Below are 21,879 nucleotides of genomic sequence, written 5' to 3' on the forward strand. Positions count from 1 at the left end.
GCTCCTCCAGGGCAGAGACTGGGAGGCTGCCATTTTCACTCTCCGCCTCCAAAGCTGTACGGAAAGCTTGCAGGGAACAAAAGCTCCCAAGAGCAAACCCGAGCAGATTACTTAGCCCCGACGAGCAAGGGCGGGGCAATTTTGCCTCCGGCAAAGACATTTGGGAACCACGGCAACAGGCCCCTCCCCCAGAAGATCAGCGAGAACAGCCAGCCAAGACCAAGTTTACCGATCAATGAGAACGGCAGAACTCCAGCGCTAGGGGAATACTGCACATAGAATTCATGGCTTTTTTTACCATGATTCTTTAGTCTTTCAAAGTTAATTATTTTTTTTAACTGTCTTTTTTTCTTTTTTCTTTTTTCTTTTTTTTTGAATTTTTCTTTTTCCCTTTTTCAACCAACATCTTATCAATCCCTTTTTTAAAAAAAAAAATTTTTTATTTTTCATTTTTAAAGTCATATTCTATCCCTTCATAGTAGTTACCCGTATTTTTGGCATATATATATAAGTTGTTCTCTCTTTAAAATCTTGAGATAGTTTCTTCTAACAGATCAAAATATACTCTAAATCTCTAGTGTATGTTTTTTTTCTACTCCCCTGCCTGATCACATTCTCTCCCTTTTTTCTTTCTTTTTTTTTTAATCCTCTTCTTTCTTTTTTCAAACAACTTATCAAATCCTTTTATAAAATTTTTTATAATTTCCATCTTTACAGTCATATTCCATCCCTTCATCATATCAACCCTTATTTTTGTACATATATAAGTTTTTCTTTCTTTAAAATTTTGGGAGGGACTTTCTTTTAACAGACCAAAATACACCCAAAATCTAGTGTGTGGCACTGATCTATAAACCAGCCTGATCATATTTGATCACATTCTGTTTTTGTTTTGTTTTGTTTTGTTCTGCTTTTGTTTGTTTTTATCTTTATCTTTATCTTTTTCTTTTTTCTTTTTTTCTTTCTTTTTCTTTTTTCTCTCTTTCCCTTTCTTTTCCCACTGCTTCAGGTCTTTTCTGATTTGTTTAGAGTATATTTTCTGGGGACGTTGTTACCCTGCTAGCATTTTGTTCTCTCATTAATCTATTCTCCTCTGCACAAAATGACAAGACGGAAAAAATCACCTCAACAAAAAGAACAAGAGGTAGTACCGACTGCCAGGGACCTACTCAATATGGACATTAGTACGATGTCAGATCTAGAGTTCAGAATCATCACTTTAAAGATACTAGCTGGGCTTGAAAAAAGCATGGAAGTTATTAGAGAAACCCTTTCTGGAGAAAAGAACTAAAATCGAACCAAGTCGAAATCAAAAAGGCTATTAATGAGGTGCAATCAAATATGGGGGCGCTAACTGCTAGGATAAATGAGGCAGAAGAAAGAATCAGTGAGATAGAAGACCAAATGATGGAAAATAAAGAAGCTGAGAAAAAGAGAGATAAACAACTACTGGATCACGAGGGCAGAATTCGAGAGATAAACGATACCATAAGACGAAACAACATTAGAATAATTGGGATCCCAGAAGAAGAAGAAAGAGAGAGAGGGGCAGAAGGTATAATGGAGCAAATTATAGCAGAGAACTTCCCTAATTTGGGGAAGGAAACAGGCATCAAAATCCAGGAAGCACAGAGAACCCCTCTCAAAATCAATAAAAATAGGTCAACACCCCGACATCTAATAGTAAAACTTACGAGTCTCAGAGACAAAGAGAAAATCCTGAAAGCAGCTCGGGAGAAGAGATATGTAACCTACAATGGTAGAAACATTAGATTGGCAACAGACCTATCCACAGAGACCTGGCAGGCCAGAAAGGACTGGCAGGACATATTCAGAGCACTAAATGAGAAAAATATGCAGCCAAGAATACTATATCCACCTAGGCTGTCATTGAAAATTGAAGGAGAGATAAAAAGCTTCCAGGACAAACAAAAACTAAAGGAATTTGCAAACACGAAACCAGCCCTACAAGAAATCTTGAAAGGGGTCCTCTAAGCAAAGAGAGAGCCTAAAAGCAACATAGACCAGAAAGGAACACAAACAATATACAGTAACAGTCACTTTACAGGCAATACAATGGCACTAAATTCCTATCTTTCAATAGTTACCCTGAATGTAAATGGGCTAAATGCCCCAATCAAAAGACACAGGCTATCAGATTGGATTAAAAAACAAGACCCATCGATATGCTGTCTGCAAGAGACTCATTTTAGACCCAAAGACACCCCCAGATTGAAAGTGAGGGGGTGGAAAACCATTTACCATGCTAATGGACACCAAAAGAAAGCTGGGGTGGCAATCCTTATAGCAGACAAATTAGATTTTAAACCAAAGACTGTAATAAGAGATGAGGAAGGACACTATATCCTACTTAAAGGGTCTATCCAACAAGAAGATCTAACAATTGTAAACATCTATGCCCCTAACATGGGAGCAGCCAATTATATAAGGCAATTAATAACAAAAGCAAAGAAACACATTGACAACAATACAATAATAGTGGGGGACTTTAACACCCCCCTCACTGAAATGGACAGATCATCTAAGCAAAAGATCAACAAGGAAATAAAGACTTTAAATGACACACTGGACCAAATGGACTTCACAGACATATTCAGAACATTCCATCCCAAAGCAACGGAATACACATTCTTCTCTAGTGCCCATGGAACATTCTCCAGAATAGATCACATCCTAGGTCATAAATCAGGTCTCAACCGGTACCAGAAGATTGGGATCATCCCCTGCATATTTTCAGACCACATGCTTTGAAACTAGAACTCAATCACAAGAGGAAAGTCGGAAAGAACTCAAATACATGGAGGCTAAAGAGCATCCTACTGAAGAATGAATGGGTCAACCAGGAGATTAAAGAAGAATTAAAAAAATTCATGGAAACCAATGAAAATGAAAACACAACTATTCAAAATCTTTGGGATACAGCAAAGGCAGTCCTAAGAGGAAAGTATATAGCAATACAAGCCTTTCTCAAGAAACAAGAAAGGTCTCAAGTACACAACCTAACCCTACACCTAAAGGAGCTGGAGAGAGAACAGCAAATAAAGCCTAAACCCAGCAGGAGAAGAGAAATAATAAAGATCAGAGCAGAAATCAATGAAATAGAAACCAAAAGAACAGTAGAACAGATCAACGAAACTAGGAGCTGGTTCTTTGAAAGAATTAACAAGATTGATAAGCCCCTGGCCAGACTTATCAAAAAGAAAAGAGAAATGACCCAAATCAACAAAATCATGAATGAAAGAGGAGAAATCACAACCAACACCAAAAAAATACAAACAATTATAAGAACATATTATGAGCAACTCTATGCCAGCAAATTAGATAACCTGGAAGTAATGGATGCATTCCTAGAGATGTATCAACTACCAAAACTGAACCAGGAAGAAATAGAAAACCTGAACAGACCTATAACCACTAAGGAAATAGAAGCAGTCATCAAAAATCTCCCAAAACACAAAAGCCCAGGGCCAGATGGCTTCCCAGGGGAATTCTACCAAACATTTCAAGAAGAATTAATACCTATCCTTCTGAAACTGTTCCAAAAAATAGAAATGGAAGGAAAACTTCCAAACTCATTTTATGAGGCCAGCATTACCTTGATCCCAAAACCAGACAAAGACCCCATCAAAAAGGAGAATTACAGACCAATATCCCTGATGAACATGGATGCAAAAATTCTCACCAAAATACTAGCCAATAGGATCCAACAGTACATTAAAAGGATTATTCACCACGACCAAGTCGGATTTATCCCTGGGCTGCAAGCTTGGTTCAACATCCGCAAATCAATCAACGTGATACAATACATTAACAAAAGAAAGAACAAGAATCATATGATCCTCTCAATAGATGCAGAAAAAGCATTTGACAAAGTACAGCATCCTTTCTTGATCAAAACTCTTCAGAGTATAGGCACAGAGGGTACATACCTCAATATCATAAAAGCCATCTATGAAAAACCTACAGCGAATATCATTCTCAATGGGGAAAAACTGAGAGCTTTCCCCCTAAGGTCAGGAATGTGGCAGGGATGTCCACTATCACCACTGCTATTCAACATAGTATTGGAAGTCCTAGCCACAGCAATCAGACAACAAAAAGAAATCAAAGGCATCCAAATTGGCAAGGAAGAAGTCAAACTCTCACTCTTTGCAGATGATATGATACTTTATGTGGAAAATCCCAAAGACTCCACCCCAAAACTGCTAGAACTCATACAGGAATTCAGTAAAGTGGCAGGATATAAAATCAATGCACAGAAGTCAGTGGCATTCCTATACACCAACAACAAGTCAGAAGAAAGAGAAATTAAGGAGTCGATCCCATTTACAATTGCACCCAAAACCATAAGATACCTAGGAATAAATCTAACCAAAGAGGCAAAGGATCTGTACTCAGAAAACTATAAAATACTCATGAAAGAAATTGAGGAAGACACAAAGAAATGGAAAAACGTTCCATGCTCATGGATTGGAAGAACAAATATTGTGAAGATGTCAATCCTACCTAGAGCAATCTACACATTCAATGCAATCCCCATCAAAATACCATCCACTTTCTTCAAAGAAATGGAACAAATAATCCTAAAATTTGTATGGAACCAGAAAAGACCCCGCATAGCCAGAGGAATGTTGAAAAAGAAAAGCAAAGCTGGCGGCATCACAATTCCGGACTTCCAGCTCTACTACAAAGCTGTCATCATCAAGACAGTATGGTACTGGCACAAAAACAGACACATAGATCAATGGAACAGAATACAGAGCCCAGAAATGGACCCTCAACTCTATGGTCAACTAATGTTCAACAAAGCAGGAAAGAATGTCCAATGGAAAAAAGACAGTCTCTTCAACAAATGGTGTTGGGAAAATTGGACAGCCACATGCAGAAGAATGAAACTGGACCATTTCCTTACACCACACACAAAAATAGACTCCAAATGGTTGAAAGACCTCAATGTGAGACAGGAGTCCATCAAAATCCTAAAGGAGAACACAGGCAGCAACCTCTTCGACCTCAGCTGCAGCAACTTCTTCCTAGAAACATCGCCAAAGGCAAGGGAAGCAAGGGCAAAAATGAACTATTGGGACTTCATCAACATAAAAAGCTTTTGCAAAGCAAAGGAAACAGTCAACAAAACCAAAAGACAACTGACAGAATGGGAGAAGATATTTGCAAATGACATATCAGATAAAGGGCTAGTATCCAAAATCTATAAAGAACTCATCAAACTCAACACCAAAAGAACAAAGAATCCAATCAAGAAATGGGCAGAAGACATGAACAGACATTTTTCCAAAGAAGACATCCAAAGGGCCAACAGACACATGAAAAAGTGTTCAATATCGCTCGGCATCAGGGAAATCCAAATCAAAACCTCAATGAGATACCACCTCACACCAGTCAGAATGGCTAAAATTAACAAGTCAGGAAATGACAGATGTTGGCGGGGATGCGGAGAAAGGGGAACCCTCCTACACTGTTGGTGGGAATGCAAGCTGGTGCAGCCACTCTGGAAAACAGTATGGAGGTTCCTCAAAAAGTTGAAAATAGAGCTACCATATGATCCAGCAATTGCATTACTGGGTATTTACCCCAAAGATACAAAAGTAGGGACCCGAAAGGGTACGTGCACCCCAATGTTTATAGCAGCAATGTCCACAATAGCCAAACTGTGGAAAGAGCCAAGATGTCCATCAACAGATGAATGGCTAAAGAAGATGTGGTATATATATACAATGGAATATTATGCAGCCATCAAAAGGAATGAGATCTTGCCATTTGTAACGACGTGGATGGAACTGGAGGGTATTATGCTGAGCGAAATAAGTCAAACAGAGAAAGACATGTATCATATGACCTCACTGATATGAGGAATTCTTAATCTCAGGAAACAAACTGAGGGTTGCTGGAGTGGGGGGTGGGGTGGGAGGGATGGGGTGACTGGGTGATGGACACTGGGGAGGGTATGTGTTCTGGTAAGCGCTGTGAATTGTGCAAGACTGTTGAATCTCAGATCTGTACCTCTGAAACAAATAATGCAATATATGTTAAGAAAGAAAAAAAGAAGAAGAATGTAGCAGGAGGGGAAGAATGAAGGGGGGGAATCGGAGGGGGAGAAGAACCATGAGAGATGATGGACTCTGAAAAACAAACTGAGGGTTCTAGAGGGGAGGGGGTTGGGAGGATGGGTTAGCCTGGTGATGGGTATTGAGGAGGGCACGTTCTGCATGGAGCACTGGGTGTTATGCACAAACAATGAATCATGGAACACTATATCTAAAACTAATGATGTAATGTATGGGGATTAACATAACAATAAAAAAAATTTAAAAAAAATAAAAAATAAAAAAAAAAAAAGAATCCCCAAGACAAAAAGAGCCTCTAAAGTACAGTAGATACTGTTACAGATTATTTGTATATACACATATTCAGCAAGCTTAGGCAAGTCTTAATAAAGTCCTGGTTGACTCTTTTCAGTTTCTTCCATTTTACTTTTTTGTGCTTATCAAAGAAATACATGTTCAAGATTAAAACCTTAAATGACTTATTCCCCACTTACACTCATCCAATTCCATTTTTCCAAAGGCAACATGTTCAAACTGTTTCTATTTGCAGTTCTTCAAATATCCTTATATCTCTAAATAATATACTTACACTAATACTTATCAACATTAAGCATTATATATGGAATTCCTACTACCCACGTAAACATTTTAGCCCCTATCCAAATCTTAACACTTACTACCCACCCTTCTGTCTATTCCCTATACCAATCTCCTTGTACAATTATATTTCTACCTTTAGTTCCTTTATTATATGTATGTTTCTCTTTTATTTACTCCACTAACCACACATAGTCTATCCTAGCTCTATACTTAAGGAGGTATTATCACTCTCATCTATTCCCTCACTTCTGTTTGCCTTCCACCTTCAACTTCTGTTATCTGAACCTTTACTTTTTGAAGTTTTCATGTTGAAATGTGTTCATCCACCACTTTTTCTATAGGTTGATTCAATGTGTTATGTATGAGAAAACAGCATTTACATTATTCAGACTACATAAATATTTTCACTTAAGTTTAGAGTGCTATAAATTGTCCTCTCATACAACCAATTTTTTTTTTTTACTTTTTCAGGCATCTCTGTCTTTATTTCTTCTTTCTTTCTCTGCTTTTGTCTTGTCCTTAGGTTTATCCATAGTCTAGCATGCTACTGAAACTGTGCAGTGCATGTTTTTCTGTGGATATCTTCCGAAACCCTCCATTCTCCTTTCCCAATCAAGTAAAACTTTCTCTAGTTCTGCTTCACTGAAATGATCTAGGGAGTTCATGTCATTGCTCTTCAGAGTTGGATCTAGACTGAAGTCCTGGATTACATGCATCCTTTCATAGTTTACTCCCTTACTTTAAGCACATCCCCCAAGGAACTATCAAGGGAACAGTGAGAAGTAAGTTTTCTGAGTCAAATAAAATATCTATGTATTTGTTTAATAGTTTGATGAGTACAGATGTTTTGAGTTGAAAATATTTTCCCATTTGAGCTTGGAAATGATTGCTTCTTTGTCTTTCAGCAACCAGCCTTACTGGTAAGAATTCTGATTCCAACTCATTCTAACTAATTTTGATTATTGGGTGACTTTTGGAAAGATTTAGGATTATCTCTTTGTTCTTTTTTGAAACTTCACAATAGGTCCAGAATTAGTTCTTTTTATTTTTCCATCATGTTTGGCATTAGGCCTTTAAGAAGTAGAAACTTCCATCCTTTATAGTCTTAAGAATTATATTTTAATATTGCATATATTATCTTTAACATATGATAACCTGTCTTGGTTTTCTCTGCCTCTTAAAACTCTGGAATTAATACTCTCTTTTATCTTCCCTCTCATGTTTTCTCGCCCCCTTTTTAAACTCTCCTTGTGGTAGACTTCCTCCACTTTATTTTAAAGCCTTTTCTGAGGCTATTTATGCACTATTCTTATTTTAGGGATGTAATATCCTTTCAATTGTTTTGAAGTTCATAACTAGACTCTCTTTTCTTTAAGTTATCTTCTATTGCCTGAAATATCTCTATTTCCCCTAGGGATGATTCTTAAATTTGACCACGGACACACAACCAATGTCTCCCAGGGAGACAAAAGTCATATTATCTGCCCTAGTTATTATCACTCAGCTTTTCCTTTTCTACAGAAAAGTTTCTTGTTTTTTTGGTTTTGTTTTGCCCTTTTTTTTTTTTTGGCCTTTCTTTTTTTTTTAACCAGGGTTAAACAACATGCTTCTAGCCATTCTGTGCTCAAGTGTAGGTGAAGTAAAATGTTACATTTATAGGTATACAGGAGTTAAAATTAGTATACTCTGATGAGATTAGTATGTAACGTGTGAATGTCTATTCTGATTAGTCATATGTACTTTATATCAGTAGTTAAGTATTTTCATTATGACTCCAAAGAAAGCCAACTAATGCCACTGACTTAGAATTCATTTTTCATTCTTGCCATTCATTTGTCTTGCAATCTTGTTGTCTGCAACCCTCTTCCACTATGGAACTTTTCATAAATATTTACATTGGAAGATTCCATGACTCTGGTTCATCAAGATAAATTCATCCATCTGTTTTCTATTTGCAATAAATGTGTTGAAATATCCTGATAGCCTTACTCCTATCCTCTTCATTGTTATAAGCTTAAAAGCTTCTTATAGCTTTATTATCACTTTAGTGGAATCTCAGGAAGAAAGGATACATTCCACATAGGTTCAATCTATAGCCTTGAAGTAGAAATTAAAAATTATTTAATATCCTAGAATAAATTGTAGTTTTATAGCAACCATATAAGGCAAGTTATTAAATAAAACATACTCATGTGTTTAATTATAACATAAAATACATACGGAATTCTAATGGTGATATTTCAGATGCTGTGACACACACAATCGATTGGAGAGAAGCTTATAATACAAAGTATTCCATGATTAGCATAATTTAAGGCAATATCACTGTGAGAAAAATACTCTCAAAAATATGAAAAGAAGAGAAACTGAACTTCTATCAAGGTTTTAAAGATTATAAATGGAACAAAGAATATTATGAATCTGATGAAACTAATGATATCTACATATTTTTAAATGATAGAAGGAAATGGAAGAGAGATGGATAACTAGGGAGAAGGAATTGCTCACAGTAAGAACAGAACAAACAAAAGAATTGAAGAGAGAACATCAAATCATCCACCAGCTGGAATATGGAATATAGAAGGTGATGGGGAGAGGCGAGGCTGGTAAGGTAAGTTAGGGCCATGTTGTGGAAGGCTGGACTTTGTGAGAAACCACAGGGATATGCAGCAATTTGCCAGATGGTTCTTTATTCCCTGGAATATATTCCTGGAGCATCAAAGTAAGGAATTTAATGATAAGAACTAAAAACATTATTGAAATAAAATCATATTTTAAATAAATTTGACTGTAAAATATGAAGTACCAGAGACACTTTAGGTGTGGAGCCGGCCACTACATTCTCTGAGAATTTTTTTTATTTTAAAGATTTTTATTTATTTATTGAGAGAGAGAGAGAATGATAGAGAGAGAGCATGAGAGGGAGGAGGGTCAGAGGGAGAAGCCGACTCCCTGCTGAGCAGGGAGCCCAATGCGGGACTCGATCCTGGGACTCCAGGATCATGACCTGAGCGAAGGCAGTCGCTTAACCAAATGAGCCACCCAGGCGCCCCTCCTGAGAATTTTTCTTCACTGCCTTTAGCAGCTGGGGGTATAATTGTAGAAAGGTTTGAGAATCATTGCTATAGTTTATGTTAATGAATAGACAATACAGACCCCAAGAGTCGTATGATCAGAACAGTGCTTTAGTGTGTCTAATCTTGAGGCAGGATAAAAGATGGAGTGAAAATGAGATAGGTTTGAGGTTCTGGGACACTTTGGAAGGCTATAACTAGCCCAAGCTAGAAAAAATTAAAGTTAATGTAGAACAGTACATTATGGATAGAACAAAAATGTAAAAGCAAATTTGTTATAAATTATGACTCCATCAAACTTGGCATATGACTACATCTGGGGACCAAGGAAAAGTCTGGATAATTCATAAAATATTCTGGTGCCACTGATGGGATGACAGGAAGAGCTTTATGAAGTGACATTTTGGTTTGGGGATTATATTGCATAGGGATTTAATACTATATATTTATATATCATGTTTGTAAGATTAATAATATTCTGGAGAAGTAAATGAAAGTATCTTAGGAAGATACTTCATGTTAGCAAAAGAGTGGATATTTTGTGTAAGAGGATTCTGTCAGTGATTTGCCAATTAACCTCAGAACCACTAACTTTGAACTTTGTAGGAAAAGTAGATGAGTACCTATAGAAATGAATGCACAGTTCAGCAGCAGATGGTCACATTAAAATTTAAGGAAGATGCAGTGCAACAATTAGCCTCTCCTTGTGCCTATAGCAAGGAACAGGTTATAGTAGAGTAAATGAATCAGAGTTCTAAGGAAAACTGAGCAAACCCTTGAGGTAAAATAACATAGAAAATTAGGGTATTTACCTATAAGGAGAGATCAATTACGCTTCATTGCAGTAATAAAGGTATTTAAATCACCTGTAAGAGCTTATTATTTTCCTATATCTTGTTTCATCTTGAGTATCATATGGATTAAGGGAGAAATCTATATTTATTCAATACCCAAAATGTCATTTGAATAAAACTTTTACAGAAAAAGCACAGGAATGTAGTTTTGTTTGAGAAATAATGTGTCAGGGGCTTCAAAGGAAAGAAATTTGAAATAAGAGTCAGCAGATCTGGCTTTAATCCTAAGCTTCTACTAACTAGCTATGATTTTTGACAAAGTGGCTATTTGCATTCATTCATTCAATAATCACTAACTGGGTGCCTACTCTGTTCCAAGCTCTGTTCTAAGAGTCTGAGATATCTCAGTGAAAGCACATAGTCCTGCTCTCATGGAGATCACATTCTTGCAGGAGAATACAGAAATAAAACGTGAACACAATACGTGAGTAAATTTAGAATATCAGAACACAATTAAGTGCTGTGGACAAAATTAAAAGTAGAGCAGTGTACAGGGAATAGTGAGCACTGGAGTTCAGGGAAGAAGTGTCCATGTTTTTGGTTTTTTAAAAAGATTTATTTATTTATTTTAGAGAGAGAGAGAACACAGGAAGGTGCAGAGGGAGAAGGAGAGAGAATCTCAAACAGACTCTGCACTGAGCATGGCACAGGGCTCGATCTCATGACCCTGCAATCATGAGCCAAAACCAAGAGTCAGACACTTAACCAACTGCACCATCCAGGCACCCCAAGAAATATCCATGTTTAAAGGAAAAGTCAGGATAGGTCTTATTTCAAAGAAGCCAAGAGGATAACTGTGAGGAGTAGGGGTGGGAGGGATGCTATTTTCATATTACCTGAGGACCTAGCTTCGCATTACAGATATAATCAAATTCTAATTCATATTTGTTTAGTGTATACATGGAATTATTCAATTAATCTCTGTGCTCAATTTTCTTGTCTCTAAAATGAAGAAGGAAAACCAGATCTAGAGTTATCTAAGTAAAAATAGTTAAGATATGATAATATCTAAGAGACTATGTATAAAGTCTCTGATACGGGAAGTATATCAGCCCATTCATAAAACAGAGAAAAGTCCAATTTTTCTGAAACAGTAAGAGCATGGAGAACTAACTATTGTGTAGGATAAGATTGGAATAGAAATGTGGTCCTAGATCAGTATTTTGCAACATTAGTTGCTTGTGAATTCAATTTATCAAGGCAATACCTACATTTTTTATAACAAATTGAATACTTTGAATAAAGACAAAATAATACACATAGTAAAGGTAAATTTTTTCTGCAGCTTCTATTTCACGTTTATGTGTTAGTGTTTGCATGTATAATTGGTCACCATATAAAGTTTTCTTTTGGAGAATATAATGAAAAAGTTTAACAGAGATCATGCAGAGCCTTAAAAATATTAAAATTTTAGAAAGCATAACACAAAGGAGACTTTTAGGCCCATTCAGGGTAGCTAGAGAAAGAAGATCTTAAAGTTGTAGGTAGTGGTATTTATGTACACCATAAGAAAAAACTTCCTAAGAGCTCCATCAGTTCAACCATATGATTGGCTTTCCATCACTGAAATGCTGTAGAAGGATTCTTGCATACCTTTAGGACATGAACCTTAAGAAACAAGACTTTGCACCAGGGCGTGGAGAATACAAGATGCATGATTATATCTTTCCCCATCGGGACACTTTCAATTAAATTTAATTTTAAATCATGCACATGAAAAATAACAATAAACAACCAACAGAAAATCTAAAAAAAAGAGTGATAGAGATGGTAAAAGTTCAAAGGTAAATAAGATCACTCTGACTCAGGGCAGACCAAGGAAAGCTTGATAAGAAAAAGGGAGTTTTAGCTGAATCTTGAGCCAAAGGTAGCCATGGATAGTTGGGGGAAAAAAGAGTCCACATCAGGAGGAGACAAATTTGAGTGAGATGAGTTGAACAGGTACAACACCCATTTGCTGACTGTAGATAAACCCACTTAGCAACTGAGGACAGGGACCTCACTGAGGCCTGGAAGGTTATAAATTCAGAAGTGAAAATTGGGTCAGATTTTGTCAGACTTTATCTTAAACTATTGGCCTGATGAAAGAATTGGTTTAGGAAAATTAGTTGGACAGATATATCCATTTACATTAGAGAGACTAAGGAGAAATTGTTTATGTAAAGTGTCAGTCAAGGTGTAGTCAGGAAAATAGTAAAAAGAAAACTGCAGGCCCAAGATGGAGTCACTTATACTAGGCCAAGTCACTAAACCAGGACTTAATACCTAACCTAACTGCAGTTTTAACCTCCTCCAGAAACGCAGTCTTAACCAATTAGTCAGGAATTTTCTGGTCAGCACCAATGAGGTACTCTGTCACCTGGGCCCTCTCCATACCCCAAAGGAAGATGAGGTAGTCTGTGTGATAAAACCCCCTGCTCTCCCCCCTAAGGGAAGGTGACCAGGCTGGAAACAACCCTTTCTTTTCTTTTCCTAGAAACTTCCTTGCCTCACCCTCCTTCCTATAAAAACCTTCCATTTGGTACAACTCCTGTGAGCTCTCCTCTACTTGCTAGATGGGATGCTGCCCAATTCATGAATGGCTTAATAAAGCCAATTAGATCTTCAAATTTATTCAGTTGATTCTGTTTTTTAACAACAGAAAACTTTCCAGGTATTTCAACCACGAAGGAATTGAATACAATGGATTACTTATTTATAAAACTCCTGGAAGTGCTGCAGAAGTGAAGCTGGAAAAAAAAAAAAAAGGTGGCATAAATTCTCCATTGACTTACGGCTTTCAGAGGGTTGAACACTTGAAGAACTGGAGGTAACCTAGACTTATAATCAGAGCTGCTTATAGCATCCAGGAGAATGATTCACAAAGGGACAACCAGAGGCCACTGAAAATTTACCATCTGTCAAAGCCCACACATCAGCCTACTGCAGACAAAGGAGAAATGGCATGGCTTCTGCTTCATTTCTGCCTTCCCAGTCTCATACTAGTGCCTCTCAATGGTGAAACCAAAAGCTGAACCTTGCTAGTAAAGGATGTTGAGAAGTGTAGTCCCTAGATGGGGTGCCTGAGTGGCTCAGTCAGTTGAGCCTCCCACTCTTGGTTTCGGCTCAGGTCACGATCTCAGGGTCCTGAGATCAAGCCCTGAATCCAGCCTCACACATTTAGCCCTGCAACAGGCCCCACATCCAGCCTGACCCCACGTCCAGCCCATGTCAGGCCCTGCACTCAGTGGAGAGTCTGCTTGAGATTCTCTCTCTCCCTCTGCAACCCCACCCCCACTTGCTCTCTTTCTTTCTAAAATAATAAAATAAATCCTTAAAAAAAAAAAGTGCAGTCCCTAGACTTCTAGTCCCCATGACACAGAGGAGAATACAGAAGTGAGTAGATACAAATGCTTTTGTTAAAAATACATACATATATTTATACACATACACATATAGTTTATATGTGGCCATATATATACATACAAATACATATAATTATAGTTATACAATACAGAATGTGAGTAAAAAGAGAATAAATTTCTTACTGCCCACTGAAAAACAACTGGCCAGAAATTAAAGTGACCTAGGAAGGTCAGATGAGGAAGTCTGATTTGGGTTATAAAGCTGCTCTTTTAGCTCACTGTCAATTGAACAGTCATTCGTCATGCTCAGGAGCAAGCAGAAGCCACATAAGCAGAGTGGTTATGAACAGGCTCTGACTTTTCTGAGTGCAAATCCAGATATGATCCATGTTAGCTATGTGATCTTAAGCAAGTTATGTAACATTTCTGAGCCGCCATTTCTTGAGTTGTGGAAAATATTACCTATATTACAAGGCTCTTTGAGAATAAAATGACACAATATCCACAAGTTACTGACACATAGAGAGCACATAATAAATACAGCAAAACAGCCTTGAGAAAGTATTATATGGTGAAGAAGAGTGGAAAAGCGTGGTGATTTTTGTTATATGAATAAAACGTTCTCATCTTTGAGAAACTCATAGTGAATATTAACTGGTAAAAACATAAGCAGAAATAAATTCTAGCTATGGGAACAGAAAGATTATTATTCAACTTTGAAGTGTTTGTAAAAATAACAATGGTATCTATTGAGTACTTAATATTTCATAGATTTCATATTCCAGAAGCTATACATGCATTAAGTGATTTAATAGTCACAACTCCTCTATAAGGTAAATTATCACTCATTACCTCACCATTGTACAAATGAGGGAGCCCAGGCTCAGAGAGACTGAGCCACTTATCCAGAGAGGAAGGCAAATGGCATAGGCAAGATGAGAAACCACACTAGTCTGACTCCAGAGTCTATGCTCCTAATTACACACTACACTGCAATCACTCTTAAATTTCTCCTCTTTTTTTTCAGGCTCTTTTACATAACTTTTGGCCAAGTGCATCCCTAGTGGGGGTGGGGCAGAAGAGAAAAGATGACCATAGATGATGGTCATGAACGCAGACCCAGGGATCATGTATATATGGACACAAAATAGGAGAGGGCTTATCAGGAGGCAGAGGATGAGAGTGACTAATATGGGACAGTTTGGTCAATAACAATCATCACCATCACCATTATAAAAATAACTGCCTTTGATTAAATACCGTGTGCCATTTTCCTATTTGTTCTTACCTACAAATAATAATCTTCATTTTAAAAATAATAAAACTGAGCCTCAGAGAAGTTAAGTATCTTGCCTAAGTTCCCACAGGTGATAAATGTTGACTATGACAGACCAACTCAAGTGTGTCTGACTTTATAGTTTCAGTTACGGTCCTAGTGGATCTTACGATAACAAAGATTTTTTGGAATTTATTTTGATGTTTGGGAATAATCCTTCTAAATGTATTCTTTTCCTAGAATTGTAGTATTGGAATTTTTTTTTGTCTAAAACCATACACATGAATATTGCAGGATATCAGAGCTTGGCACTATAACTCATAGCCCATTTTCTTGGAAGTGGTATCAAGCCGGAAAAGGTGAGCTTAGTTTGGAGAACATTTTTCCAGCCCTGTGGCTGGGACCTGTGTGGTTACAACTAAAGACTAAATTTCCTGCCTTCTCCATGCAGATGGCAGCTATCTTAGTCTGGGTGGGCTGCTAAAACGAAATTGCACAGACTGGGTAGCTTATAAACAATAGAAAGTTTTTACTCACAGTTCTGGAGACTGGGAAGTCCAAGATCAGGGTGCCATTAGATTCAGTATCTGGTGAGAGCTGGCTTCCTAGTTCACAAACAGCTTTTTCCTATGTCCTCACACAGTGAGAGAGAAAAGGGAGGTCTTTAGTGTCTCAATTAGAAAGGCAGGCTACCCTGCATGAGGGCTCTATGCTCATGACATAATCACCTGCCAAAAGCTCCACTTCCAAGTCCCATCACATGGAGGATTAGGTTTCAACCTCCTGGGAGGACACAACCTCCTGGGAGGACACAAACATTCAGTCTATAGTGGCATTTTGAATTGAAAGCAGCTCTAAATATCAGTTCACAAACTCAAATATGCAAGAACGACTTCTTAATTTTTCAAAATTTTTTTCTTAATTTTTCAAATTCAGTCCTTTTACTGCCCATTTTCTTTGGGGTTACATCTAAGTTCGAGGCGCTGGTTTGGAAACATTCCATTACTAGTCATCTCTTGTGGCCACAACCATTTGTGGCCTCTGCACAGACATCTTCCATCACATCTAGTCCTCAGTCCCTGGTCCCTGTAAATCCATCAACTCTCCATTTTTTTCTGTAAGGCTCCTCAAGTCTGTCTCCTCCTTTCCTCCCTCCTAAATAGCAACAGTATTTTTTTAAAGATTTTATTTATTTATTTTGAGAGAGAGTGTGCAAGCACACGCACGCACGCACACACACAAGGTGGGGGTAGAGGGAGGGGTAGAGAGAGAGATTGAATCTTAAGCAGACTCCATGCTTAGCGCAGAGCCTGACATGGGGCTCGATCTCCAACCCTGAGATCATGACCTGGGCCGAAATCAAGAGTCAGAGGCTAACCGACTGAACCACCCAGGTGCCCCCATCTAGACTTTGAATAGAAATTCTTTCTCTAAATCATCATGAAGATTTCCATATTCTTGCCTTGGCCAGTGAATAGATTAATTTTTCTCTGCATTCTTTTCTTTCCTTAGGCAATACCCACAGAAAACTCTAATAATAGAATGGGGAAGAAAGACATTTCAGGGGAAATTTTTAATAGTATTTTAGAAAGTGTATCTGACTGCAAGTTAGGTATCTTCTCCTTTTCCTCCTCATGTGTTTAAATCAATTAGTCAAGTGAAAATTTAAAAAAATAAAAATAAAAAACAGGGGAAAACACAATACATTTATCTATTTCCATCTCATCTACTAAAGAAGATATAGCAATGTTTAATACACATACTATTATCTCATACACATTCCTACTTTACATTAAAAAGAAACTTACATAAAGGCTACATAATGTTCTTCAGAACAGCAAACACCAGCAAATCATAGCAGTCTAACTTAGGAATTCTTAATTTAAAGAGCATTCCGACACTGAAATATCATTGCTTAAATTCTGTGTTATTAAGCTTTGCTCATGTGGGAAGTGACTTGCGTCTAAGCCAGAAGTTACGTAGCAATTATTTCTCATTGTTCTAATAAGTGTGCACACAGCCAGTTAAGATTTCTTTCCAGGGACTATTCCATAAAGGCTGACTGGCAAATGAGAGCTTTCTCATCACTCAATCATTTGGAAAAGAGTGGCTATTTTCTGTATAATCAATTCCATCAGCCATTTTGATGGTCAATAGCTTAGCAATTCATTGAGCAGCAATCAGTTAAATTCATTTGTCTTAAGCATGGAAATAATCAAAGTATTTTTTCAACCTTCCATCTCAACATCAGTTTAATTCTACATCTAAGTGATGCAAAATCAAAATTATGTCACAAGAAAATAAAATGAGCTTCTATTCCAAGATAAATATCATAAAATTTATTTTTAACTCCTTACTCTTTAAAAACAAAGCTTACTTGATGATTGCAGCTTTGTAATAGAGCTTGAATCTGGAATTGTGATGCCACCAGCTTTGCTTTTCTTTTTCAACATTCCTCTGGCTATTGGGGTCTTTTCTGGTTCCATACAAATTTTAGGATTATTTGTCCCATTTCTTTGAAAAAAGTGGATGGTATTTTGATAGGGATTGCATTAAATGTGTAGACTGCTCTAGGTAGCATTGACGTTTTCACAATATTTGTTCTTCCAATCCATGAGCATGGAACATTTTTCCATTTCTTTGTGTCTTCCTCAATTTCTTTCATGAGTATTTTATAGTTTTCTGAGTGCAGATTCTTTGCCTGTTTGGTTAGATTTATTCCTAATTATCTTACGGTTTTGGGTGCAATTGTAAATGGGATCAACTCCTTAATTTCTCTTTCTTCTGTCTTGTTGTTGGTGTATAGGAATGCCACTGATTTCTGTGCATTGATTTTATATCCTGCCACTTTACTGAATTCCTGTATGAGTTCTAGCAGTTTTGGGTGGAGTCTTTTGGGTTTTCCACATAAAGTATCATATCATCTGCAAAGAGTGAGAGTTTGACTTCTTCTTTGCCTATTCGGATGCCTTTTATTTCTTTTTGTTGTCTGATTGCTGAGGCTAGGACTTCTAGTACTATGTTGAATAGCAATGGTGATAGTGGACATCCCTGCCGCATTCCTGACCTTAGGGGGAAAGCTCTCAGTTTTTCCCCATTGAGAATGATATTCGCTGTGGGTTTTTCATAGATGGCTTCTATGACATTGAGGTACGTACCCTCTATCCCTATACTCTGAAGAGTTTTGATCAAAATGGATGCTGTACTTTGTCAAATGCTTTTTCTGCATCTATTGAGAGGATCATATGGTTCTTGTTCTTTCTTTTATTACTGTATTGTATCAAGACAGTATGGTACTGGCACAAAAACAGACACATAGATCAATGGAACAGAATAGAGAGCCCAGAAATGGACCCTCAACTCTATGGTCAACTAATCTTCGACAAAGCAGGAAAGAATGTCCAATGGAAAAAAGACAGTCTCTTCAGTAAATAGTGTTGGGAAAATTGGACAGCCACATGCAGAAGAATGAAACTGGACCATTTCCTTACACCACACACAAAAATAGACTCAAAATGGTTGAAAGACCTAAATGTGAGACAGGAGTCCATCAAAATCCTAAAGGAGAACACAGGCAGCAACTTCTTCGACCTCAGCTGCAGCAACTTCTCCCTAGTAACATCACCAAAGGCAAGGGAAGCAAAGGCAAAAATGAACTATTGGGACTTCATCAAGATAAAAAGCTTTTGCACAGCAAAAGAAACAGTCAACAAAACCAAAAGACAACCGATAGAATGGGAGAAGATATTTGCAAATGACTTATCAGATAAAGGGCTAGTATCCAAAATCTATGAAGAACTTATCAAACTCAACACCCAAAGAACAAATGATCCAATCAAGAAATGGGCAGAAGACATGAACAGACATTTTTCCAAAGAAGACATCCAAATAGCCAAGAGACACATGAAAAAGTGCTCAGCATCGCTCGGCATCAGGGCAATCCAAATCAAAACCTCAGTGAGATACCACCTCACACCAGTCAGAATGGCTAAAATTAACAAGTCAGGAAATGACAGATGTTGGCGGGGATGCGGAGAAAGGGGAAGCCTCCCACACTGTTGGTGGGAATGCAAGCTAGTGCAGCCACTCTGGAAAACAGTATGGAGGTTCCTCAAAAAGCTGAAAATAGAGTTACTCTATGACCCAGCAATTGCACTACTGGGTATTTACCCCAAAGATACAAATGTAGGGATCCGAAGGGGTACGTGCACCCCGGTGTTTATAGCAGCAATGCCCTCAATAGCCAAACTATGGAAAGAGCCTAGATGTCCATCGACAGATGAATGGATAAAGAAGATGTAGTACATATATACAATGGAATATTATGCAGCCATCAAAAGGAATGAAATCTTGCCATTTGCAACGACATGGATAGAACTGGAGGGTATTATGCTGAACAAAATAAGTCAATCAGAGAAAGACATGTATCATATGATCTCACTGATATGAGGAATTCTTAATCTCAGGAAACAAACTGAGGATTGCTGGAGTGGTGGGGGGTGGGAGGGATGGGGTGACTGGGTGATAGACATTGGGGAGGGTATGTGCTATGGTGAGTGCTATGAATTGTGTAAGACTGTTGAATCACAGACCTGTACCTCTGAAACAAATGTATTACTTGTATTTTTAACTTATAATAATGTATTATTATATGTTAAAAAAAAGAAGAAGATAGCAGGAAGGGAAAAATGAAGGGGGGGGGAAATTAGAGGGTGAGACGAACCATGAGAGACTATGGACTCTGAGAAACAAACTGAGGGTTCTAGAGGGGAGGGGGGTGGGGGTGGGTTAGCCTGGTGATGGGTATTAAAGAGGGCATGTACTGAATGGAGCACTGGGTGTTATATGCAAACAATGAATCATGGAACACTACATCAAAAACTAATGATGTATGGTGACTAACATAATAAAATAAAATTTAAAAAAAAGATAAGGCAAATGGGAAAAGTTTTTTTCTGGTTTAAGGAGAATAATTTAAAGGAAAAAAATGATAACATCTTACTGAAAGTTTAAATCAATTTAATATAATCATTGGAAGTACAAAAAGGCTTCATGCCATGCCATACATTACCAATGCAAAAGATGGATGGTGATTAAAGATAATCATTCAAGAAGACTGCAATTGATGCATTTATTAAGGTAAAACTACATTCTGAAACCAATTCAAAATGCAACCAATTTCACCTGCTCCTGAATTTTTTATTCACCTTATGGATGTCATTTTTTAAACTGGTTGCTTGGCATTGCTCTCAAATTTTCGCCTTAATTTTACTTTAAAATCCTTTACAATAGTCCTAACCTTGTATTCCAAATCAAAGTCAGTAATGTTTTATCTATTTCAAAAAGTGTTCCAATGTTGTGGCATTAATAATGCCTACTTCATTATCTACAGAGACTAAAGCACAGTAAGTGGGAGAAGTGTCACAAGGCTACACTGAGATGGTTTATAATAGTTCCTGTCCCCAAAGTAATTCCTTAGCTAACGTTGTTATTGTTATTGAAGAGGTTATATGCTGATAAGTCTTTCAAAGGCTTAGCCTTTGAATATCAACATATGAATTTTAATAATAAATGAGGCATTGAAATACATGGAGATATTAATATTTTTTCAAATGCCATTATAATGAACTCCAATATAACACAGTTTGAAATTAAAAGACGAAGGAATGTAAAACCTAAACTTTTATGGGTGTATTTGATGTAAGAAGTTCTCCACCCTCAGCGGGGGAGTGGGGGGTGGCAGGCTGTGACTCTTGACACGTTGCAGATGGGATTCCATTTGCAAGGTTACATTCCTGTAATTGTTTAGACAGTCAGTAAAGATTTTTCTCCCCTATACATGGACTTTTATTCCTTTCTGATTTTTTACATTAAATAAACATTTCCTTCTCTCTTAAGAAAATACCTGCAGAATTTTTTCTAGGCATATTCAAAATTGGGATCAAACTTTATAGTTTGAAATTTACTTATTCACTTAATTAAGTTACAACTATCAAAATTCCACATTATTGAAATTCCTACCTTCAGCATAGATTCTAACACTCTTTCAACTCATTTTTGTTAGGGCTTTTCTCCTCCAACCCCACCTGAAGTCTGAAGGCCTCACACTCGATAATATCAACTCTTTTAAAATAGGAGGGGTGGGGTGGGAGAGGCTTCATCCATGCAACCTCCAGTCCTGTCCTGAAAAATATTTCTCACTATATTTGCAAATGACAATTTTTTTAATCCTCATCACTAAGCACATTCTGACAGAAATTACACTGCAGCCATAAGTGGAGTTCCTAACTAATCAGAGGTCTTTAAAGTTGCTTTTCAATCAACATCATGTCTTTCTTATATTTTTTGCTGATTCACTTAATATTTTGAGAACTAGAAACTTTAAGGTAGGCTATTAGCTGAATACTCAGCCATGTAGTTCTGCAAATCAGTTAAACTATTTAAAAAATAGATTTGTATGAACAGGTTATTCTATCCTTCAATGAAAGAACTAAAAGAACTTGAGAGTGATATCAACATGTGAGGTGAGTACAAGGCATGAAACATGGCTCACTGCGTATCTTTAATTTCCCTGTGTTTGTTTTCTAGTGTTGCCATAATAAAATGTCACAGGCTGGGTGACTTAAACAACAGAAATTCATTTCT

At 37.3% G+C, this 21,879-nt stretch overlaps 1 protein-coding gene across 1 annotated transcript in view; it reads right to left on the bottom strand.

Annotated features, from left to right (window-relative positions):
- Positions 1-15,919, bottom strand: part of CHODL (chondrolectin) — a 175,186-nt gene extending 159,267 nt beyond the window's left edge. The window contains exon 1 of the mRNA XM_078057425.1: positions 15,772-15,919. The gene's annotated coding sequence lies outside the window, so the exon portion shown is untranslated. The remainder of the gene's footprint in view (positions 1-15,771) is intronic.
- Positions 15,920-21,879: the final 5,960 nt, after the last annotated feature.

Source organism: Halichoerus grypus, chromosome 1, assembly GCF_964656455.1.
Source record: "Halichoerus grypus chromosome 1, mHalGry1.hap1.1, whole genome shotgun sequence".
Taxonomy (NCBI): Eukaryota; Metazoa; Chordata; class Mammalia; order Carnivora; family Phocidae; genus Halichoerus; species Halichoerus grypus.